The 26,000-nt window shown below is 45.3% G+C and overlaps 1 long non-coding RNA gene across 2 annotated transcripts in view; it reads right to left on the reverse strand.

The window, feature by feature from the left end:
• Positions 1-2,440: 2,440 nt before the first annotated feature.
• LOC143442886 (uncharacterized) overlaps positions 2,441-26,000 on the reverse strand; it is a 36,563-nt gene continuing 13,003 nt past the window's right edge. For both annotated transcript variants that reach the window (XR_013111470.1, XR_013111469.1), the window contains exon 2: positions 2,441-13,055. This is a non-coding gene — a long non-coding RNA (uncharacterized LOC143442886). The remainder of the gene's footprint in view (positions 13,056-26,000) is intronic.

The following is a 26,000-nucleotide window of genomic DNA, read 5'->3' on the forward strand; positions in this document are numbered from 1 at the left end:
CATAAAATACAAAATACCCATGTTACACTCCCCAAAGAAGCTAAACAAGAAGGAAAGCACAAACAAGGATGCTTGAATGTTACTTAGAATAAGGAACAAAATAGTCATAAGAGGCAGAGGAAGGGGGAACTGGCTGGGAGAGGGGATCAGGATCAGGTACAGGAGGGACAGGAAAGATGGCCAAATGGCCGTGAGAATGAATAGAAATCTGCAACTGACAGGGATGGGGGGGGGGGCATCTCCAGGATGAGCCAGAGATTCGGGACAAGGGAGGTACCCAAGAATCATTGGAGATGTGGAACCTCCAGAGGCCACCTCCTGTAGCCAGGCAGGAACCCCAGTGGAGTGTTGGGAGCTGACTTTAAGCAGAAAGCAGCTAGAAAGCAGCTATCAACTTTGCAGCCATCTGGAACCATATACCCTGATAGAGACTTGTTTTTCAATAGCCTACAACAGCTGAAGCACACTCTGATAAATATCTTGTTTATCCCACATAGCTTGTTTTGCTCTTTAGTGACCCCAGCTGCATGGTGCACATGGTAAAATGTCTTCACCTGTGTTCTCCTGCTTGTGCTTATAAATACCCAGGATTTCCTTGTAATAGGGTGTAGTAGAAGTAGAAGTGGGTGTGTGTGGTGGTCAGTAGGAGGTGTGATATAGTCTGTTGGAGACAGTAAAGGGACTTGACTACAGATCCTCTGGTTTGTTTCCATTCTTTCCCCCCACACTCTCTCTCTTGCTAGACCCTGACCTGCGGAACAGAGCGGGCCGTTACAGTTGGGCGCCCAAAGTGAGGCTCCAGTAACCGCAACAGTGGAGTGATAGGACACCAACCCACCCACAAAACTTTCAACTCAAAATTTATCCTGTCTATAAATAAATAAATAAATACCTAAATAGATAAATAAATGAATAAATAAATAATGCAAGAACACAGCAGAGACTGAGGGAATGGTTAACCAATTTAACCTGCCCAACTTGAGACCCATCCCAGGGGTAAGCTATTAATGATACACTTATGCTTGCAGACAGGAGTCAAGCATGGCTGTCCTCTGAGAGGTTCCACCCAAGCAGCTGACTCAGACAGATGCAGACACTCACAGCCAAATAGTGGATGGAGCCTGAGGACTCTTGTGGAAGAATAGGAGGAAGGACTGCAGGCCCCTAAGGGATTGGAACTCTGCAGGAAGACCAAGAACCTGGACCCCTGGGAGCTCTCAGAGACTGAACCAACCAAAGAACATACATGGGCTAGACCTAGGTCTCCTCACACACATGTAGCAGATGTGCAGCTTGGTCTTCATGTGGATCCTGAACATCTGGAGTGGGGGCTATCTCAAACCTGTTGCCTGTCTATGGGATATATTCTTCTAGTCGGTTTGCCTTGTCTTGCCTCAGTGGGGGGGGGGGGAAGTGGGGTGCCAAGCCTCAAAGAGACTGATGTACCAGGGTGCGGGAATCCCCAGAGGTTGCCCACCTACTCAGAGGAGAAGGAGACGGAGGATAGGCAGAGGATTGTGGGAGGGAGTGACCAGGAGGGGAACAGTGAGCAAAATGTAAAATGAACAACTAAAAATAAATAAATAAGAAGTTCAGATGGTATGGGAGGAAGCGGTACTACATTTTTACTAACTGGACAATGTATTATCAACTAACCTTTAAGCTGATTGGTCCTGAGTGAGGTAAGAGGGGTTGTCTGTGGATGGGTGGTGAACGGAGGGGGGAGGGAAGGTTCAGAACATTGAGATAACAGAGCATAAGTAACACAACAATAGTGTCATGACCTTTTAGGAGAATTTTTCATTGTCAGCTGTGGATAATTACTTCTGGGAAGAGAATCTGAGAACCTGAACTTAATTTTACCTTATGAGCAAAATAGAGACTGAATACAAAATGGATTTAGTTATGTTAAAAGGAGCAGGCCTCAACAGTCATGACTGCCACGCAGCTTGCAACCTGCCAAGTGACTTCATCACCTTAAGATGATGGCCACATGACATAAAACAATGACTGTAAAACTTTTTAGTCAATATTAATTCTGTTCATTATTATATTTCCTTTTAGACTAAGAAAGCAACATGCCCCAAATATTTTAGATTGCTATGGATATCTATTCCATACTATATCCATTGTATGGCTGCTACCTCAAGGAGGAGAAGGCATGCCTCAGCATAGGCCTGCAAAGGCACAGAGGCACCCCCTTCCACCTCTCCGAGCTGAACCTCTATAAAACATATCCTCTCTCTTTCTTTCTCTCTCTCTCTCTCTCTCTCTCTCTCTCTCTCTCTCTCTATATATATATATATATATATATATATATATATATATATATATATACACACACACACACACACACATATACATACATACACACACACACATACACACACACACAACACTTGGTCCCTTGCCCAGGAATAATTTAAGTTCCACCTCTGCCTGCTCTTCCCAGCCATTGGCTGTCAACATCTTTATTTACCAATCAGAACCAATTGTGGGCAGGGTCCCTCAGGACACAGCAAACAGGTTTTTAGGGGGAACATAATTAGCATGAGAATAGAAGCAGCTACAGGATAATGAGTAGAACTCTCAGCTCCTCCTGCACTGTGCCTGCCTGGATGCTGCCATGTAGGCATACATCTTTTGCAACCTACTTTTAAAAAGGGTTCAACCTCTCCTCTAGCCCACCACCCAGCAGAGGTAGTGGAAGAGAAAAGGCTATGGGGGAAGTGGACCTGTTCAACAATAGTTCTTTGTGGGCAAACTCAATCTTCTTTCTCAGCAGTTCAGTCCAGTAGTAAACACCAAATACGACCCAGCAGCTTCAGAGCAGTCCTCTAGGCAGGCAGATACCACACATGAAGTAACAGCTACAATCCAGTCCTTTCAGAATGTGTAAGACCAAAGACGGAATTAAAGACACAACCACCCAGCTGGTCAGGCTGCTCCTGATAACAGGGAGAAAGTTAAAAACAACAACAACAAAAAAAAAAAAAAAAAAAAAAAAACAGAGAAAAACTACAGTATGTACGTTGGAGAGCTTTAGGGGCTGCTTAGCAGGAATCTGCCAAGGACAAGGAAATGGGCTTTAGGCAGGAATCTGACATTGGGCCATGACAAGGAAGTAAGTTCAGGCAGGAATCTAATTTTAGGCTAAAACAGAGAAGTAATTTCAGTCAGGAATCCAAGTCTTAGGCTAGAACAAAGAAGTAGGCCTCAGGCATGAATATGACCTTGGGCTAGGACAGGGAAGCAGGCTCAGATATTTTTGTCATTCTGATGAGTCCTTAGAAACAGTGATCATGAGAGTGATCATGGGACTTTGTTTATTGCCTTGTTTGTTCCTTTGACTATTTGCAGCTATTGTATTGCTAGTTCCTCAACCTAGAACTGACCTAAATACTTGCATGTAATTAAAATGGTTTAAAAGAGAATTGAGAAAAAATAAACCCGCCTCAGCCTTCAGCCTCTGGGCTGGCTGGGGTCAGGCTGCAATATTGTCTAATCATCGTTTTTCATTTAAATCCTCACTCCTGCACTGGAGAACCTGTTGGCTGACTGAGCTGGCTTGGTTAATATACTGATTAGTAACCAGCTGTGTCCTCTACAGCCCTAGATAAACATAGCCCACCTGAAATAACTGCCCACTGCCCAAGTGAGTGTGGCCAATAAATTTAAAGGCTAAGAAAATTGTCCAATTAGGTTTAGACAAGTTTTGCTGTTGCTAAAGTCTGCCTATGCTGAAGTATAAACGGTGTGTGCTTCAGAAATTCAGGGTCCTTTCTCCTGTGAGAGTGAAGTGACCCTGACGTGTGGGAATAAATTTCCTCTTGCACTTTGCAGCCATCTCTCGTGTCCATGTGGTTCTCTCAGGGGGTCTCTGGTAAACTTAGGCTCTGCTCACTAGTCTTACAAAAGCAGACCCTAGGTACAAACCAGCAGCTGTAGTTCAATCCTGAAGAAACAATCAGGCTTGCCAACTGGCCTGAAGTGAGGTCACTGAAGCAGCAAGCTGCCTCAGGAACCTCACAAGCAGTTTTTGGGTGAGTTCCTCTCAATGGCAGTGTTACCACAAGTTGAGCTCAAGAATGCTATGTAAGGCAAACCAATATACGCGTATTATTAGCAAAGACTAGCGAGGCTGAGCAAGCCAAAACAATGCTCAGTGCTTGTCTCCCACTGTCTGTGGGGTCATATTTATACTGAAGAGGTCAGCTCAGGAACTTTGGAAAGGTCATGGGACACTTGCCCTTCCAGAAGGGAGAGGCTGATTAACATTCCTCAGACCATGGGGGTGGGGTGGGAGACCTACCTGAGGGTGGGAACACATTCCACAGGATGGACCATTGGCCACCCACAGACAAGGGAAGTCCTTGCCACCTCATTCCCTAAAGACCAATCAGTTTAAAAGTCACACTGTTCTGCCAATCATATTGTGTCTAGTTGCTGTTTCTCTATTGTACCCCCTGGAAACTGTATAAAAGTTCACAGAAGGAGCTGCCTGGGGTCGCCTCTCCTTTTGGATGCAGGATGACCCCAGCATGCTTGAACAATAAAATTTCTTGTGCTTTTGCATCCATCCCCCGCTCCACGTTGTTCACTCTGGGGGCCCCTGCAACCTAAGGCTCCTCAGAGTCCGACAATACTCCTTCATCACAGGTCCTTTCAAGTGTTCGCTATATCAAAACATTCTTTTGCCTATGTCTGCTTTAGGAAAACATTATTTCATGTGACTGCTTTAGCAAGACATCTTTTCACTTGTGTGTGTAAGAAATCCGACCGACCGCAGTTCAGAATAGACCACTCGGAACCACGGGGTTCCAAGGGAGAGGAGGTTTATTCAGGGGAAAGGGCAAAGGTGGGGAGAGGAAGGTGGAAGAGATAAGAGAGAAGTAGAGGCCGGCCATGATCACGTGGAGAGAGAGGAAGGTGGGGGAGGGGACAGAGAGGCAAGAGGATAGAGAGAGGGTAAGAGAATAAGAGAGTAAGAGAGAGAGGAGGGGGCAATCAGCTCCTTTTATAGTGGATCAGCCTACCTGGCGGTTGCCAGGTAACTGGGGAGGTGGAGTTTAGACAGAATACTAACATTCCTCCCTTTTTGGTTTAATTAAAAAAGAAAAATTGGAAAGAGGTGATGGTGAAGCAGGAATAGGGATGTTGTGATATCTGGCTACTTCCTGCTGGCATTGGGGGTGACGTGTCTCTAGAGGGAACATAGAAGAATGGGTATGGGGGTGTTTGTCCGGTCATAGGAGAATTGGCTGTTTCCTGCTGTCCAGGGTCTATGGAGCCATCTGAGGACAGGTCAGAAGGAGCAGGTCCAGTAGAAGCAGCTGTGTATGTGCCAGGAGATGGAGCATCTAGAGGTTGCTTCTCTGGAGTTGTTCTGGATGCGCCTGGACTTGACAAGATGTAGGGAAGATTAAGTACATTTGGGGGAAAGAAAATTTTTCTAAGATATACATTTGAAACCCAGAGGGATCCCACCCATTGGAATAGGTAAGTGGGAACTTTAGGCAGATATACTTATCCAGATGGTGTCTATTTGGTCCGTGAGAGGTAGATCTGAGTGGGTTTCCTGTAGCTTGTAAGTTTACAAGAGAGATAGCAGCATGAGTTAATAACATAAGCAATCTTTAAGATGAACCTTTGTTGGATCGTATAGTGGCATGTTTTATTAGAGGTAGGCAAGTTTATAGGAACTCAGATATTAGGACAGTGGCATAGCAAGAAGAGGAAATAAGCATTTAATTGATGGCAACTGAGTTTAGTTAATGAGGTAACAGATAATATCTGTGAAAGCTTAGCTGTCAATGTAGTCAGAAGTCTGAAAGAGCACACAATAATCTACCAGTTATATATTATTTTTAAAAAATGACAGAGTCCACTAGCCAACAGTTCCCATGGTCTCCATAGTCTCTTGGGTGAAGTCAGTTTGGCTTCCAAGTGCAGAAGATGCAGGGCTTTTTCTCTGTGGAATGGATACGCATGACATGAGAAATGACTTACCTTGGTTTAGCCAAGTCATTTGACTCATCCAGTTTAGCCCACTGCATTTGTTAGTGACCGTATCATCGCATGCAATCCAGGCTGTATCTTCTAGGTGTCCAAGTCTTCTGAAACCATCTTGGGTCAACTGTGACAGGCTTTGGGAGTTCTGTTGGCCATAAACTTAAATATACTATTAGCAGACTTTTGACAAGATTGAGAGCCATAAGGTTTGGTTGTAACTGAATAGAATTTAATAGCAGTAGTAAAAACCTATTAAGACAGGATAGGAAAGAGTTTTAAGTACCTTTGGTGGGTTCTGTAGGTAGAGAAAAGCACATTTTAGTATTAGCAAGAAAATATTTGGCTAGGAACAGGATAAGAAAGCTGACAATACTGGCATATGATCAAATGGCTGGCAGGTTGGGGCTATGGGCCTGCAGCTGAGGGCATAGTTGTTACAGGTCGGGTCCGCTGTGGCAGTAGGGCGGGACTTCCTGTTAGCAGCCGGAAGTCACTGCCCAGTGCCTTTGGCGGCTAAGGTCTTCACTTACTTTACAGAATGTAAGGAGTAGAATCAGAGCAGAGCTAAGGAACAGAGGGAAAGGGAGCAAGCAGGGTCCTGGACCCGCCGGTTTTCAGGCAAACCAGCTGAGCCAAATGGTCACAGCCAGCCGCAAATGAAGAAGGCAAAATGGGGAAGAGGCCTGCATCAGCAGGCGGCGGACTGACCCTTGGGGGAGACACACTAGGGACTAGAGCTTGGAGCCAGTGCTCCTGAGAGAGAGAACAGTCTGTCCAGGCCCGGCCTGGGATACTCAGCTGCGAGAAAGAAACTGTCTCAAGAGGAGAGGGGATGTGTCTCACCCAAGAGGAGTTCTAGAAGGAGGGTCAGGGAAGAAAAGGGTTATCTCTGAGCTCAAGAAATCTTTCCTGGGACCATGTGGATGGTTACTCTGATCAGTGGCGGATGGCTAAAAAAACCTGGGGTGGGAAACAGGCAGAACACATGGAGAGATTAGAGCGAAAGTAGATGAATGATTGGATATAGGGAACTTTTCCATTTACCAGACTGCTGTATGTATGTATGAAGACCCTTTTAAATGACTGGGCCTAGTATGCCATTAGGTGGCCATTTTAAACCATTATCTACCCGAATCCAAACTTTATTGCAGTGATGTATCAATTTGGAAGGCCTCAAAGCAGGCGTTAATTTTAGAGATCTGAGGTTTTTAAGGAGACAACCCAGTGGGGTGTCTGAGGGTGCGGCCGAAGACAATGTAGCACCTATTGGGTGACAGGGAGGGCTTACTGAGCTAACGTATCAACGTCCCGATAGAAAGACGACAAGAAAATCAGGCACTGCCTAGATAATCAGGTCGTCATGAGATTAACTAGGGGCCCCGTGAATTCCCGGAATTCTCGGGAAGCAGTTTAACCTGGTACCAGGATTTCCGGCAGCTGCAAGAGCTCAGAGTGGGGAGGGAAGCTGTAAACTGCTTTCGAGGGGGAGGGGGTCACCCAGCGGCCAATGTCCTAAGTAGTAGTTCAGCTAGGAGGCTAGTCATAGGGACTAGGGCAGACAAATGCCAATACCTCTCAGCCCAGGGAAGGCTGGCCAGGCCTTATCTGGATGTCTAGGGTCCCTCGAGCCGATTGAAATTTCCTTACCAATTAATACGCCGGTGTGTGTTTGCAGGCTTATGCAGTCTGGTATCAGGAAAGTGGAACTGCAAGGTCTGTGTGGGCCTATCTGGCGGCCTAACCCACGTGGTGGAGTACCACGTGGTGGGCCACAGGCATAGTTAGTCCACAGCAGCGGTGGAAATTAACACGGTTGGTGATGGCAGATAGCAGCGATGGAGTCCACATGGCGTAGAGGTGGTGGCGGCGGCATGTGGGAGGTCCGGCAGGTGCGAGGAGGCAGCAGCGGTGGAGGCAGGTCACACGGCATCGGTCCCGCCTGGCCACCGCATCTAGAGGCTGTGGTAGCCCACGCAGCACAGCAATTCCCCGAGTTTTCGTATCCGAGTCTCGGCACCAATGTAAGAAATCCGACCGCAGTTCAGAATAGACCACTCGGGACCACGTGGTTCCAAGGGAGAGGAGGTTTATTCAGGGGAAAGGGCAAAGGTGGGGAGAGGAAGGTGGAAGAGATAAGAGAGAGAGAAGTAGAGGCCAGCCATGACCACATGGAGAGAGAGGAAGGTGGGGGAGGGGACAGAGAGGCAAGAGGGTAGAGAGAGAGTAAGAGAATACGAGAGTAAGAGAGAGAGGAGGGGGCAAGCAGCCCCTTTTATAGTGGATCAGCCTACCTGGCTGTTGCCAGGTAACTGGGGAGGTGGAGTTTAGACAGAATACTAACAGTGTGCCCCTGCAAAACATCATCTGACATAAGTAACTTTCCAAAGAAACTAGAAGTTTCCACTTCACTGCCACACTCCTGCCTTGATGATAACAGATTGAACCTCTGAACCTGTAAGTCAAACCCAATTAAATGTTGTTTTTATATTAGTTGCCTTGGTCAAGGTATCTGTCACAGCAGTAAAACCCTAAGACAGAAGTTGGTACCAGGGACTGGGGTATTGCTGTGATAGGCCTGACCATGCTTTTGTTGGGAAGAATGTGGATTTTGGTACTATTTGGAAATCCATGGAATGCTTTAAGTATGGCTTAATGGGCCACCCTAGTAGGAATTTGAAACACAGTGGTCCTGAGGGTGATTTGAGCTGTGTAGGACTCCTGGCCTGAGACTTTTCAATGGAGAAGACTGTTACTATGTGTCCTAGAGACTATTTTTGTATAAGTTTCATGAAGTATCATTGTCCAAAGACTCTGCCTGAGGCTAAGGTGAAGAGATTTAGATTAATTGCTTTAAAAAAGAGAGTCTCAAAACAGCTTGGTATAAATTATGTTGTGTGGTTACTAAAGTTCATTCTTATAAAGAGTGTTTTGATAAAAAAGGAGCAACCTGAGAAGGGAAAAATATAATATGTATGGTTCAAGTATTAAAGGGGGACCAGGAAGTGAATTGGAGCTGAATCATATTTTCAAGAAGATAATCAGATTCAGTGAGTGATGACCTTGGAGCAAGATCCCGCCCAGGTAAATTTAGGTCCAAACAAGGCTGTACACACATTTAATTCCTGGAGACAGAGGCAAAAAGATCTCTAAGTTCATGGCCAGCCTGGGACAGAGCAAGTTAAAAGTAAAAGAGAAAAGCTTAAGTCCAGGCAAGGTGGACCAAACCTTTAATCCTAGTACTTAAGACACAGTCATACAGATCTCTGAGTTCAAGGTCAATCTACAGAGCAATTTCCAGGACAGCCAAGTTAGGCACCGAAGGAGTTAGGAAGTAGAAAGCTGGTGATGATGTACTAGAACAAGGGGCCATGTTCCAGCTCCAACAAGCAGCAGAACATGGCAGCTTCGGCCATGTGTCTCTGGCTTTAAGTGAAAAATAGAAGGGACTACTGGGACAATTGATGCTGGTTAGCTGGAGCTCAGAGATCAGCGATGATTGGGAAGAGACCATTGTCACTGAGGTAAAATCTGGGACCCTGAGAGCACAAAGAAGCTGTGTTCCAGAGATAGCCAAGGTTGTATGTAACTCAAGTCACAGCTGGGCTTTGTAATATGTAAGTGAGGAACCCTCAGGTCTTTTCCAGTCCCACACCCTCCTTACAGCTTCCCCCTCCTGCCTGGGGCCAAGGCTAGGCCAAGTTCCATTCTCCACCCACAGGGACATTATTGAGTAAAATTTAAATGTACTGACAGTCACCTGACTCTTTGGAAAGTCCCAAGTAGAGTTCAAATGAGTTTCATGCTTGATAGCCAATAGATTTAAAGGTAAATGTGCTTAGCCAATAAGTTTGAACTGTAACCTTGCTGATGTAACCTGTGCCCCTAAAAAGTATAAAAACTGTTTATAATTGCCATTTGAGGTCGCCTTCTCATCACTCACTTTGAGGGACTGATCGAGGGTTGACCCTGGCATGCTAGAAAGAAAACCCCTTGCTTTTGCATCAATCTGCATCTCAGTGTCTCACTTGGGGCGTCTCAAAGTAAGTACCACTGACCGAAGGTCAGGGTCTCACATAAGAATCACCTAGGTGGTATTTACTGGTTTTGAAGGCAGGCTTGACACTGTGAGAGGCCAGGGAAGGCCACCAATGGAGGTACTGTGAGGATGGCAGATATTGTCTGGGAATCAGCCAAGCTTTGTGGATGCAGCATGATGGATTGGCAGAGCCATCCCCCATGCTGGCTTATCGTGGGCGCCAAGGCCTGTGCATCAGCAGAACCCCGGTCAGAGGCGAGGAGCAGCGGGAACATGGTGGCTGCCTGGGAACAAGCGGAACTGGGCATCAGTTTCCAAATATCCCCCTACAGGCAAGCTCTTCCATCAATCATTAGTTAAGAAAATGCCCTATAGCTGGATCTTCCGGAGGCATTTTCTCAATTGAGATTCCCTCCTTTCAGCTGACTCCAGCTGGTGTCAAGTTGACATAAAACCAGCGAGGTCAATTACTCTCTGTTTTCTGACTGCGGATGCCATGGGGCCAGATACCTCGTGTCCTGCTGCCATGCCCTTTTGCCCTCGTGGTAAGTGTCCATCTCCCGGAACTGGGAGCTAAAATAGACACTTCCTTTCTTGGGTTGCTTTTGTCAAGTGTTTTGTAACAATGGCATGGGTAATTAATACAGATGTTCCCTGTTGCTTTGACAATACCTGGTGCAGTGAGACCAAGAGATGGCTGGTCACAGAAGCAAAGAGATGGGCCAAGAGATGGCTGGTTATATCCTGCCAGTCAGGAAGCAGAGAAATCGGTCCAGAGTGAAGCTAGAGCCCCTGCCACCGGCCTTTAATGTCTTTCATCCTCTAGGTTCACTCACCCCTTAAAAGTTCCACAACTCAACTGCCGGGCGGTGGTGGCGCACGCCTTTAATCCCAGCACTTGGGAGGCAGAGGCAGGCCGATTTCTGAGTTCGAGGCCAGCCTGGTCTACAGAGTTAGTTCCAGGACAGCCAGGGCTACACAGAGAAACCCTGTCTCGAAAAACCAAAAAAAGTTCCACAACTCCCCAAAACACCACCAACAACTGCATACCAAACATGAGGGGCGTTTCATATTCAAATCAGAGCAGATGGCCTGAGGATGTAGCCCAATGGGAGAGCACTTGCTGAACATATGGGAGACATGTAAATTTGACCCAGCACCACAAAGAATTAAATAATACAGAAATAAACAAAGCGATAACTAAGTAGAGTGATGGCAGACAATGATGCCTCAGGTCATGCTCATTTCTGTGTTGTAATGGTCCAAGTGCACTAGGTCACCTAAACGAACAAGTCGAAGTGACCTGGTGACCTGGGCTGGCTGAAGTTTCTCCAAAGAGTTTTAGCTGAAACAAAAAGAACATCTTTGCAGGTGCACTAATATTCTTCTAAAGGGCGGCAGCTGCTGTCAGACAGAGGAAAGGGACTACCCTCTATCTGGAGAAAACTGTGCCAGGCCTTTGTCACAAACATTTCTTTTAATGTTTATTTTTCCTTTACACACACTAAGACCTTGGTGATAAGTTATTCTCTGCTGGCAAAATGAGCCAAGTCAAGCTGAATTAAAGGATATAAAGGCAGGTTTATTGGGAAGTTGTTCTTGGATGGGTTTACTGGTCCCAAGGTATTAGGATAGGGAAGTTGCCATAGGGAGGGAGAAAGAGCATGCATATGCAGGGAGAGAGAAAATGCAGAGATAGGAAGAGAGTAGAGACTAAAATGTCTGGCTTATATAGAGCTGCTTGGGGGGTGGGGGGGAAGCCCAACCCCTAGGCTGGAAAGTTCAGGCCAGAGGGCAAGGTGCACCAGCCATCTACTGTAACAGGTGGGGACTGAAGCATGCTGGGAGAACCTGGAGGCCAGGTTTGCTTTGTTCTCAGCCCCTTGTCCCCAGTCTGAAACCCAACATCTGGGAGCTGGGGTGATGACCCACTGTTAGACACCTCCCAGGTACTCTGGCTGTCTTTAGTGAAGGATATCAGTCAAGCAGCTAGCCCAACTGTCATTGTTCTGATACTATCTGTTTTGAATACCCGCCCTGGATAGCCTGAGGAAGCTTCAGGACATCAACAGCTGACTGTTAAAACACAACTCTGGTGTACTATAGTGGTGCAGAGTTAGTAGTCCTAGTCTGGAGGTAGAGACAGAAGAACTTGAAGTTCAAGGCTATTACTGGTACACAGCAAGTTCGTAGCCACCTGCAGAAGACCCTTCCTCAAAAAAAAAAAAAAAAAAAAAAAAAAAAAGACATAAAAGTGGATGTGGTGGCTCATGCTGCCATCCCGGTGCTTAGGAGACTAAGATGGGAGGACTGTCTTTAGTTCAAGGACAGCCTAGACTGTGGGGTGAGCTCCAGGTCAATCTGGACTAGAATGGGACTCTGACTTTAAAAAAAAAATAGAAAAGAGGAAAAAGGACAATAAGGGAGGAGGAAAGAGGAGGGAAAAGGATGAGGGAGAAGAGAGGACAGGAAGGGAGAAGAGAGGAAGGGAAGGGAGGGGACAGGAGAGGACAGGAGGGGACAGGAGAACAGGACAGGACAGAAGAGAGGGATCACTCTGGCTCCAGAAGACAGAGCTCCAGACACAGCAGATTCAAACCTCTTGTCTTATTTTATCTCTTATCCCCAGACTTCAGTCAACTCTACCTGGGTCTGAAGGGCCCAGCTCATTATTTGCATGGGGACTCATATGACTGATGTAAGCAGGGTGCTTCACTTGCATAAAGAACTGCTGTCATTGGTTAACAGGGCCCACACCTAGCACAACTCACTCCATGACACTACCACCTGCCAAAACAAAGGCATCATCAAAGTCCATACATTTCTGGGAAAGTCTCAAGCTCAGTCTGAGAAAGGCTCAATGCTGTGCTGGAATCTTGAGGCCCAGTGTTGTCACTGTTGGACTCTATGTATCCAAAACCAAGGGACACGCTCCCCCAGAGAACTCACCCAGCAGGATTCGTTGTAATAACATGAGGTTTATTGAGACTGGTGCACCAGGACTCTCCTGTATACAGACAAAAGAGAATCTTGAATTAGAGTTGTGGCCGTTTTTTTATACCAATATTTACAAGGCTCATAAAGGCAGTTTTACCTCTTAATAACTACAAAGGCTGACTTTTAACATCTGTTCTTGAAGAGCCCCATACTCGGGAGACCCTTCCTCAAGCCTCCGGAATCGCGACCACCCAAAGATCACAAGAAACCATACCTGGATGCAATCAGCAGAGGTTTATTAGGGAAAGAGCTGGCAGCCAGCGGTCTGACCAGGTACTCACGCTGGAGTCAAGGTCCGACCCCCTCGGCCAGTCCTTGGAGGGTTTTAAAGGGAAAAACCACAAACCAGGGGAGTGGGATGGGGTTGTTAAAGATACAAAACATGAAAACAGTGGAACAATTCAGAGGTATTCACTCTAAATGATTAGTGTCATGTGGAAATCGCCCTGCATTCTTCTCAAAAATGTGGTTTTTACCATGCCATTGTGCCCTATCCGGCCATTTCAGATTGCTATCTTTACTTTTTCCAGCTATAGGGCTAGGGCCCCACCTAGGTGGTAGCATCTTTATCTGTAATCAGGAATGCCTTCCTGCCTTGGGCGAGGCTTGAGGAATGTAATCCAGCAAGTGTCCTTCACCTGGAATGTGAAGGCCTGAAATCTTATTTTCAGTTCTGTAAGGCAAAAAATCTACACATATTTCATAAAATGGCCTTTATAATTTTTCACTCTACATTCCTCACTTTTTCCGATTTGGCTATGTTTTTAATCATAAAAACTCAATTATTAATAAGTCTATTCTCACCCCACTTTTTCCGATTAGGATCTTTAGAAAAGTTTAAACTCCAGTGTCATCATAATTACCATTTTCTTGACCCAAAGTCTTATATTGGTGGCGCAACACAAAAAGCTGAACAGCATTTATCCTTTCTCTAACAAAAGTTACTAATCTATTTAAAATGTAGGGGCCTATGGTTAAAAGCAAAAGTAAAATCACAAGGGGTCCAGCAAGGGAGGATTGAACCAACTCTCGAATCAACGTTGCTGTGCATCTCTATCTTGTCTCTGGTCTAACTTTTTTTCTGAATTTACTCTCTGGTCACTCTTGAATGGTCTACATAATAGTAACATTTTTTCTTAGAGCAGCACACAGACTTTCTCCTTTAAGAAACAGCAAGTCTAGTAACAACTTAACTTTGTTACTGACTGTTCTAGGGCTCTCAAATCCACATCAGTGGCAGCCCTCAGCTGATGAAAGTAATGAGGTGTCTGTATCAATGTAGTTACACCTGTCTCTATACCTATGGCCACTCCTAGTCACAATGTAACAGCTAGAGTCAAGGAAAATAGGCTGTCTGCAGTATCATCTAGGGTGTATCTCAAACTCAGTTCAAGAGTACCTGCGGGATCTAGCTGGACAAGTACACAATAATCTTTGTTTTCATCAAAGATAGCAGTGGAAACACATGGTGTTAACCCGGAGCTGTAAGTCTACCATTTATCAATTTTAGGCACTAGGTATCTGTTAGCAGGGGTTCTTGGGCTCTATTCTATTGACTAGGGGTTTCAAAACATTTCCTTTTCTTTGTAGCACACTTTCAAAGTTGTCTTCTGACTTTTCCACATTTTGTGGCACATAGCTGTCTACATATACATAAAATCACATATATAATAAAGAGAAATTGCAAAAGGAACAAATCTATATAACTCTAGATTCACATTTCAACTTCAATCTTGTAATCACAAGCTGTCATTTAACCTTGGGTGTACACACACTAAGTCCCACCCTCCAAGGCAGCATTTTCCCTGTGCCTCTGGGGTGGTCTCAGGAGTCAAGGCCTGCTGCTTCTTTAGCCTTGTAGAATAGCAGAAGACCTGGAGCCAAAGAGTAGGGGGTTGTTCAGGCATCTGGATCTTCTCCAGTTGGCATCAGTCACAGGTGGTGATGGTGAACTTCAAGGAGGTCGGATGGTCCACAGCACCAGGAACAGTCTTTTAGTAGCCTGAAAAATCATTTCTCACACAAAATGGGCATTCTGGGTATGGAGCAAGAACAAGGGACACTCTAGCCAGCGCCAGTTCCCAAGGGTAGTTTAATTTTAGGGTCCTGTATATTCTCTCTACCTGTCCTGAGCTTCGGAGACAATATAAACAGTGGATCTTCAATTCCTGACTTACCTTAAAACTGCTCTCTGATCTAATTACCTAGGACACTTGAAACCTCGGGAAGGTCCCTATTCTAGGCTGTTTTCTCCTAGGTATTTCTTATCTACTCTAAGTCTTATTATTTCTCTGGCTTAGAACCTAAGGTCCCTTATACGCTTTAAGTCTCTTAGCTGCTTGGTTGCACTCATATCTTAAGAGTCCATCTGTGTATTTAGCCTGGTAAATCCTTTGCTTTCTGGGGAGTATAGTTCTCCCTTCTTGTGTGCGCCATTGTCTATTTTAGGCCCCAAACCTGGGAGGGCTCCTGTATCAAGCCACTTGATCTGTCCGGTTGTTGCCTCAGGCTGGAGTCTCCTCCCTTTTTGGTATCCTGGGCAACAAATATTTACAGCTTCCGGTTTCATCAGGGTTTCCTCTCTTGGCATATAGCCTTGCAGGCATGGACTGTGGCAAAAGCATACCTGTTGTCCATGCAGATGTTGGCTTTCTTGTCAGCCCCAAGTTCCAAGGTTGTTCTCTGCACCGATGATCTCAGGGATGGGGAGTCAGTCCAGATGGCATGTGTCCACCACAGTAGCGCTGGCTTGTCTCTGACCAGCATGGAGAAAACTGCTCCTGTCTGTAAAGCACGTTACCTCGGCTCCCGGCTGGAGTCAGTAGGAGGAGCCTTTCCTCTACCCCTGAGTTCTTGTCAGTTAGTTGCAGCCTGTCTGGGCCCCAATCCTGGGGAGTAAGTCTCAACCCGACAGAGGGTAGGAACAGTCTAGGATGACCATAAATGAATGGGATACCCAGCCCATCTCTTAGTCCACCATTTTCGGGTAGTCCATGAATACCTTTTGACCCATTGGCCTGGAGGAAGCCCCTGTGTCTATCAAAGGTTGGGTGGCTCCAAGCTGCCCCGTCTATCTCAATAGCCGTCTTCACACAGAGCTGTTATCTTCACCACTTGGGGTGTTTTTCGAGGCCTGGGATTTTCTGGCCCTGGCTTCTATTTGTTAGGGCCCTCTTGGACCCTGAAGCTGGCTCCTTTACTTGCAATGCACACACTGGTCTTTTTCAAAGAGTTTTATCTCTCTTTGATTGGAATCCCTTTTTTCTGCTTTCTGTAAATTCTTTCCTGTCACCTTTCTCTTTCTTCACCTCTCTCTAGTCTCCTCTATTCCTCTCTATTCCTGTGGACTCACAGCAACTGATCTCTATTCTTCTTCTCTACTCTTTTCTTCTAGACTTGCACTAAACCTTCTCTATTCCTCTTCTCTATTCCTTTCTTTTAAATCTTCTCTCACTTGCTATTACCATCAATCATTTTAATATGTAGTATACTTCCTAAATCTTTCAATGACTTATCTTGTAGTCTCTGTAGCCTCTGGAGCCTTGTCTACACTGACAGAATGTCTCTATGAGCTAGTCTAGAAAGGCTGTGGGTAACTTATCTGATCTCTGCTTAACCTCATGTGTCCTGATCAAACTTAGTGGGGTCTCATATAATCTTCTCTCTCAAGACCTATCAGCGGAATCTGGCGTGGGCCTCTGGGTGTCCCTTACCTTCTGTCACATGGAGGTCTCAGTCAAATCTGCTCCAAATTGACCTGCTGCTGACCACGGCCTGATCAATTGACGGGGTCCCCAATCTGAAGACCAGAACCTGCAAAGGTCTTGTGAAAGCAAGGCTTTTACCTTATCTGTAGCATTTCACAGCAAGGATTATTAAGATGTTGAAGGTTCATACAGTTATTAACAATTTTTAAAAGGCAACTTGAGTTACATTTGACACTTATTTGAATTTAACTTTTAACAAAATAGAAACTTTGGTCATAGTTCTATAAAAACCTTTTGAAGAGTTATTTCTGATTGCAACAAGAACAATAAAGTAAACATTCTTATGTCTAACATAAGAGCACAAGTCTTCACCACTTCTTTAATTTTATCTTGTCAGAACTCTCATCTTTGAACCAAATCTTAATGAAAATCTCATACAAATAATGAAATTGTCTCAAACAGTAATGGCTAAAAAATTTATCAAAACTGAAGGATATATATATATTTCTGACTCAGGGCAGCCTATAACTTTTAAGCTGTAATTTTAGAAAAAAAAGCACTCCTTTACTTATAAAACTGGGAAAAATCATTATCAACTTCCTTATTACAGAAGCTAAAAAAACTGCTGGCCCCCTTTTTTTTTGCTTTCTGCTGGTGTCCTTCTCCTAGCCACAGAGCAGGGCGAATTATCAGTTTTTCTTGTGTAAATCAAGACTGCCTCACAAGTAAGTTTTAAACTAAATTAAATAAGCAGTTTTAACCAGTTCTTGTCTCTCTTTTTTTTTAAAAAAAAAAAAATAATTAACTCTCAGGTGAACAATCTTGCTGCGGCTGTTTGTCTAGCTGTCCTGGCTCCACTGCCAGGTTTTTTTTCTTTTTTCTTTTATCACCTGGGTTCTCATCTATCTTCATAGGCGGCAGGTGGAAAACCGCCATTTGTTGCACTAGTGACCTCAAGGTACCCAGTACAGCCAGGAATACCAAACTAGGTAGCTGTTGCACGCTGTTGCTGTGCTGGGGAACCACGAGTTGTAGCCCGCCAAGTGGGGGCTGGGTGAGCGGGCTGGGTGAGGGCACCCTCCATGTGCTGTTACCTGAAGCACACCCTACATGCGGTAGGCGGGCTGTAGGAACACGAACCGCGAGCACGAACCGAGGTAGCTGCCCCTTATTAAAGGACCTGCCCGCCTTTCTGCAGTTGTATTCTTGTACCGGCGGCTTCATTTCTCTCTCTGCCGGCAATCATGTTACCTATTTTTAACTCAAGATGTTTAACACAGTAGATTAACAGCTAACACACAGATGATTTGCCAAGAAAAGACACACACATATAAAAAAACAACACAAATAACTCACCCCTCTCACGGGTAGTACATAAAACACAGATAGCTCACCCCTGCCACGGGTGGCACAAATAACACTTAACTACATTTGGTCACGACCCCAGATGGAGAAGGATTCCACATCTTCTCCCAAGTAGGAGCGCTCAGTCTCTTGAAACCTGACAGTCAGATCCCCTGACCTTCTGGAAGTCCTCTCGCCTTCCAAGTAAGACTCCAATAACCAGACAACGCTGTCAGTCTTCACAGATTCAGATTTAACAGATTCAGACAACTTGGTCAGCCTATGCTGGACCAAGTCTACCAGATTTCTAACACGCCAGCAATGAACAAACCAAAAATAGACACACTGCCATGAGAGCATAACAACCACGGTGGCCATTTCTGACCTTTTCTCTCTAGTTTCATTGTTAACACACAAAAAGACTAACAAAAAACCTGTCTCAATCTCCAGTGCCAGCCAAGAGGGATTCCACATCCTCTCCGGCACCTAGATGCAAACCTGTGCCAGCCTAGAGGGATTCCACGTCCTCCCCGGCACCTAGATGAACCCCCAAACGTCTCTGGAGGTGCAGCAGCTAGTGACTCTCTAGCACGTCTGCTAATCACTCATTTGTCCCCTCTCGAAACAAATGGTTTACTGCCCCTCACGAGACAGAAACAGCTGCCAGTCTAAACCGAAGTGCACTTTTCAGAAACCAAATAATTCAGACAGACGGGCACAAACAACTTAGAAACCAAATAACTTAAACAAACCTAGACAAAACAGCACACGATTTAGGCAACCCTAGCACACGAGAAATCAGACGATTTAGGCAAACCCGCACATGAAAAACCAGAAATCAGTACATGAAAAACCAGGCAATTTATACAAAAGGTCACACAACAACCAGACAGAAAAAACCGCGGTGTCCCTTTACCTCCCAGCGTGGTTCTTGGATTAAGGTGGTCGCATATCCAGGACGAGCCCCCAAATGAAGAGCCCCATACTCGGGAGACCCTTCCTCAAGCCTCCGGAATCGCGACCACCCAAAGATCACAAGAAACCATACCTGGATGCAATCAGCAGAGGTTTATTAGGGAAAGAGCTGGCAGCCAGCGGTCTGACCAGGTACTCACGCTGGAGTCAAGGTCCGACCCCCTCGGCCAGTCCTTGGAGGGTTTTAAAGGGAAAAACCACAAACCAGGGGAGTGGGATGGGGTTGTTAAAGATACAAAACACGAAAACAGTGGAACAATTCAGAGGTATTCACTCTAAATGATTAGTGTCATGTGGAAATCGCCCTGCATTCTTCTCAAAAATGTGGTTTTTACCATGCCATTGTGCCCTATCCAGCCATTTCAGATTGCTATCTTTACTTTTTCCGGCTATAGGGCTAGGGCCCCACCTAGGTGGTAGCATCTTTATCTGTAATCAGGAATGCCTTCCTGCCTTGGGCGAGGCTTGAGGAATGTAATCCAGCAAGTGTCCTTCACCTGGAATGTGAAGGCCTGAAATCTTATTTTCAGTTCTGTAAGGCAAAAAATCTACACATATTTCATAAAATGGCCTTTATAATTTTTCACTCTACATTCTCAAGCTTGGTTTCCTTCCCAGTCTCCAATCTTTTATGTTGAGACCTAAAATTTTATTTTTATAATTTATTCTCACATCACCAGCCGGCTAATAAAGACTTTCTATTGGCTTAAATCCATCCATGCCCACACAGTCTTCTCTGGTGAATACCCACATTTCTGGAGGTCCCACCAGGATCCCAGAGACCAGATCTCGAGGCACTGAGAGCCCCAGAGCCCCTTGGAGCCAGGAAGAATGCAGTGGTCAGGGGACTCCTGGGAGGTGTGCAACCTGAGTGTTCCAAGTCACCAGGGCTCCCTCTGATCAATTGCTGCCTATTTTCTCTGAGGGGTCTGACACCTTGACCTCAAAAGGAAACAAATTAGAAAGTCACCTAGTCTGTCACCTGCAGAAGGAAGTCTGGTTAAGGTGTCTTCTGTTTGGACACATAGGAGAGGCTGGCCATGGCTGCTGATCTGCTGTCTGTGGTCCATGTGAAACAGAAAGGTCCCCTCTGTTCAGCTATATAAATGTGGCATATCAGTGTGGTGGCCACCCCTAGCTGACTTTACTATCTGTGTATATGTGTCTCTGTGTGTCTTTCTATGTCTTTCTGTCAGATCTGTTTTCCTGTACTGACCAGTGGCTTTCTCTGGTGTGAAAACCCCTTGGCTTAAAACCTGTACCCCAACCCATTAGAGACCCAAATTCTTTTGGCTCTGCTAGGTCACCCAGAGGAAAAGAAAAAACAAACTGTAAGGCCCCCATGAATGGAGGACCTCACCCAAGCCTGGGGATTTTGTGGCCACCCATTAACTGCAAGACACCAAACTTGATGTAATCAGCAAGAGGCATATTTTAATCAGTATACTGAGGTCAAGACCTGTAGCCCATGCAGGGACAATGGGGTCTGACCCCGGGGCTTTGGAGACAGAGAGAATTTAAAGCCCAAAACCACAACTCAGGGGGGGAACCACAACCCAGGGGGAGTAAGGGAGGGCTATTGGAGAGCACCTGTGGAAAGTCCCAGCCCATTATTCAGTTTGTGACAGGGTACAAGGAACAGGCTATTCTCTAAGAGCCTATACGTAATCAGCCATCTATCTTGTGGTCAGCCAAGTTCCTGGTATCCAGGGTGCACAGGCACGCTAACTTGAACTCCCAGCTCAAACCCTATTCAATCTATCTTATGGTCAGTTTTTAGTTCCTGGTACCCATAGCTCTTGGTCACGCTGTCCTTAACTCCCAGCTCTGAGCTCTTATCATATTTATTTTGTCTTGTGGATAGCTAGCTTTCTAGGGTCCAGAGTGCAGAACAAGCTGATCTGCACTCTTGACTCCATCTGTGGAAGGTTTAAAAATTTTTAACTCTTTCAAAACAAACAAACAACCTTCAATTCTGCTACTCCAGGAACAGGCACACTTGCTTGTTTTGTTGCTTAACTCAAGGTTGATCACAGTGTGGAGGTAAGGAGGAGCCAGGCCTCTCTTCCAGGGCCCTCTGCTATCTAAATGGAATATACACAGAGAGGGAAAATAGTTCACCAAGGAGAGTATTTCTCTGCTCTATGCCTGCTATCAGCAGCCCCAGGAAAGGGGAAAAGTTCCCCAGGGCTGAACCTGAAGGAAAAAAGAAAGTTATATTCCTTTCTCTTCTATGACTTATGTCTCATTTTAAACCAATGATTCATACAATTCATTCTCTAAAGGAAAAAAAGAAAAAGCCCCTGGGCTAGCAGGGGGATCACTGCCAGACAAAGCAGCCTGGACAGAACAGATTCTCCCTTCTGTCCAACACTGACCAAAGAGACTTTAAGCAATTTCACTAGGTACATTTTAGAAAGATTAAAGACAACTGCTAAAAAGATTTCCTTTTTTACCCACTCAGCCCCAGATATTTTCTCTTTAAGTTATAAAATTTAAAAAAATGTTCAAAGGTATAAGTAGGTCCCAATTGCTGGAGGTAGCTAAAAGGGTGTTTAACACCAGAGAACTGATTGGGACAATTACATAAACTGAAAGCCTCTGTCACATTCTCTGATGATGACACAGGGTTAAACTTATGGATACCCTGTACAATTTTCTGTCTCACCCTCTTTCAGAAGAAACTAACCCAACCGTCAACCCCTACACCTGCCCCGGACTGGCCCAACACCAACCACCTATAATTGTTCAACTTCAGATTAAGCAATACCCAAATGGTCCTAGTAAGAAAAGAGGAAATTGCAATCCATATTGCCTGGCTTGAAAAGACAGGCATCCTGGTACCCTGCTGGTCACCCTGGAATATGCCTCTGCTGCCTGTGAAAACACCTGGGACCTCTGATTCTCAAGCATCTGATTCTTCCAGAAAAACAGGTGTAGTGTCTTGGACAGGAAAGATGTGTTCTTCAGCCCCCCATTGGTAAAAGTGAATAAACCCATCTTTGCTTTTAAATGGACAGACACAGTGGGAGGCTACAGCAGGTAACTACCTGGACCAGGTTGCCCCAGCATTTAAATCACTAAATTCAGACTTCCTGCCCTTCCATTAGAGGTTTCTTGGCGGAAAATGGATTATAAAAGGACCACTGAGGGACTGCTGCAAGAGTTATAGACCTTGTGCAACAGAGTGTCTACTAAGAAAGCCCAATTTAGTGCATCAGAGGCTACCTATCTTGGCTACCAGCTGAGGGGAGGCAAAAGAAGCCTGTCTCAGAGTAGGATTGCTGCCGTTCTTCAGATCCCAACTCCAAAGACTAAATGACAGGTTCAAGAGTTCCTAGATACAGTTGAATTGCTGCCTCTGGATGCCACAGTTTGTGGAAATAGCAAGGCATCTGCAGACCATAACTAAGAGCTCACTAAGCCCCTAATGTGGGCTGAGATTAACAAAAGGCATTTGAGTCTCTGACTTCCACTCCAGTGCTAGAATTTCCAACAAAGGGGGTTTTAACCCAAACTTTGGGGCATGAAAATGCCCTGTGACAATTGGACCCTGTAGCCACAGAAGGGCCCACCTGGCTAAGACTTGTGGTGGCTGCTGCCAGAATAGTAAGAACACAAAAACAAAATGACAAAAACAACTCTGGATCAAGATCCTACACTCAGGACCCATGACACAATTGAGGGGCTCCTCTGAGGAGAACCAGAACCCTGGCTGTCTAATGATTGTGTGACCCATACCAGTCCCACTCCTGGCTCACCCTCAAGTCTGGTTTGAGAATCCACAGCCATCAATCCTGCTTCCCTCTTGTCTGCTGACACAGGTGCTCTCCATGACTGGGGTGATGAAAGATAAAACCAGGTACATGGGAATGACAGTAGTTACTTTAAATGAAAGGATTTGGGTCCAAGCCAGGTGGCTGAGCCTAGAGAACAGAACTGACTGATCTGACTCAGACCCTCAGATGGGGGGTGGGGGTGGGGGAGTCACTACCATATACATGGGCCATCAGTAAGTATGCTTTTACTACTGGGCATGTCCATGGTATGATCGACCTATAGAGAACGAAGGCTTCTCACCACTGGGAGAAAGGATGTTAAAAATATTTGACCCTCCTACATGCTATTTGACTTCCAATACAAATTGCTGTCCTCCACTGCCAGGCTTATACCTGGCCGTCCAGGAAATGACCTTAAGACCAGCAGGGCCTGTTGATATTCTGATGATGTACCATGACCCAGCACTACCTGAGACTCAATGGTAAAAAGGAAATGGACTGAGCAGCCTAACATGGGATGTCTCAGCCAGAGGCCAGGTTTGTGCTCAAGTAAATCCAAAGCAGAGAGCCCTAACTCAGGGAAGGTTTGGAATAAGAGACCAATACCCCAGTAAACTCTGGGAAAACAGACTTCACTGAGATCCTGCCTGCTGGTGTAAAGCCCAAATGGAGGGGACCTCACAACTCTGTGAAGAACTGCAGACGCACCCCCAAATCACTCATGAGAAACACAGCTTGATCCAACAGCAAGAGGTTTACTCAAAAACTAGCATGCTAGGGCACCCTTCCTATCCCACGCAGGGGTAGAAGAAATCAGCAGCCCAGCAATGAGTTCTTACAGCTTATAAAGGAAGAATCTACAAACCAGGGGGAGTTAGGGAAGAGGGGGAAGGAGGGGGTGCAGATGCGTTTGATCCCAAACTCTTAAGATGGATGGTGAGTCACTTTATAATTGGCTATTTCTGACTATATCTTTGATGAGCTCCGGTTCAAAGCAGGTCAGGCTTATCTCAAGCCTATAGCATCCTGACACCATTTGTCTCAGGGCTGTTAGTTAGGGCCATCTGTTCGAGTGGTCAGCTAACTTCCTGGTACTGAGGCGTCACAGTGTTTGACTTACTGATTTTTATGTCTTTTGCTTTATGGACAGGGTTCAGGGGGTCAACTTAAATTTTTTTATCTTTCACTGGGAGAAGATAAAAGTACTTGCAAGTCTTTATAGATACCTTTTCTGGATGGTAAGAAGTGTCCTCCACCTAAACTGAAACTGCTTAAATAGTAACAAAAACAAAACAAAAACAAAAAAAAATAACAAAAAAACAAAAAACAACTCTTCTAGGAACTGGTCCTCTCATTTAGCCTCCGGCTAGCAATGGGGTCTGACAATGACCTGGCTTTCATAGCTAAAACCCCTCAATTAATAGAAAAGGCTTTACACACAGATTGACAACTTTGTTGTTTATATAGACCTCAGAGTTCTGACCAGGTAAAAAGAATAAATAGTGTACTAAAAGAAACTCTAAGAAAACTCTCATTAGATTCTACCAAAGGGTGGATAGGCCTCCTTCCTTTGCTTTGGCCTACTGTACTCCATATTGGGAGGGATTTACCACCTGTGAGACTATGTTAGGAAGACCTCCCCCACTGCTTCCCAGGCTCAGAGACCAGCAGCTGATAGAATTCTGTAACCATTCCTTTCTCAAATTACCACAGGCCCTCCAGTTCTCCACACAGGCTATTCATTGGACTATCTGAGAAACCCAGCTTATTTGAGTCCATCTAGGTCAAGTGGGTAGCCAAAGGGGTGCTGGGTCTAGCCTGGAAAGGACCCGACATTTTGATTCTCCCCACTCCTACTCTGTGGCGCCAACACTCCATGGCTTACACCATGGATCCTCCACACCCATGTTAAGAAAGTGAAAGGCGCAGATATTGCTGCCAAATGGACTATCTCTGCACTATGGACCCATGGAAACAAAGGTTTTACTGGACTCTGGGCCCTTCCACTTCCTGCTCCTCTGCCACCTCCTGAGCCTTGTGTTTTTATATGAATACAGGGTTATGGTCCAACCCACATTGACCTCAGGCCTGGACCTGGAGACTAAGAAAGACAAATAGATACAGGGAAAGTATTAGCTAATGTGACTACAAACCAGCAACACATATTCATCTTGACCCTTGCCCAATGATACCCACTTTAAGTGTCTGCTTGTGTCAGAGAAAGAAAAGATGTGAAGTTTTATCTTTGAAATAGGAATGCAGAGTTTGCAATTTTATGCATGCCCTGTGGCTGGGCCCCCTAGATGCCAGAAACAGGGGAGTTTCCTTTGCAAAAATTGGTTATGTAAAACTGAGGCTTCCTGGAAAAAATTTTTCTTTAAAAGATTTTGTTCTTTGGTGTCAAGAGCCCAGTATGTTATCTGTTGTGAGCAGGTTGCGATAAGCGTTTAGGGTCCCCGTGGGGAGAGGAGCGACAGGTCCTCTCCACTCAGGAATCTTAAACAGAATTGACTGTGAGATGGTCGGTTCCCTGAGAGAGGAGAGAGTATGCCAGAGACAGAGGTTTGATATTTAAATGCTCTTTAATAATGCACAGCAAACAATATATTATCACCAATGCTAAAGCTATTGTAACAACGAGGTATTGCCATATTTCCTATGCATTGACTCTATCAATGTCAGTACAGTTAACAAATAATAAATTGTTAATTACCAAAGAAATAAGCATAGCAATAAGTACATCATTATTCATGAGTTATACGACCTGAGTCCTTATGACTGCAGTTTCCAGCAGCTCAGGTCCAGAGAGTGTCTGACCACAAAGATAGGAGTGTTGGTCTCTCAGCTGCTGCTTTGATGATCGGGTGCAGCAGAGTGCTCAGTCTCTCAGCTACAGAGGAGGCCTGGCTAGAGGATCACGCTAGCCAGTCATGGCTACCAGTGTGATGGGATCACGCTAGGTAACCATTGCTACCAGTGTGATAAAGTGCTCCTGCCAAGGGTTCCTTTTTTATGCTTGAATTAGGGTTACTTCTGTTACTTCTGACATACACAGCAGATAACCAGATGTGTCTGGCTATCTGTGGGGCTATGACTTCATTACAGCTGGTTATCACACTTATTCAAAACGACTTGTTTTCGTGCACAAAT

The sequence above is a fragment of the Arvicanthis niloticus genome, chromosome 6 (genome assembly GCF_011762505.2).
Source record: "Arvicanthis niloticus isolate mArvNil1 chromosome 6, mArvNil1.pat.X, whole genome shotgun sequence".
NCBI lineage: Eukaryota > Metazoa > Chordata > Mammalia > Rodentia > Muridae > Arvicanthis > Arvicanthis niloticus.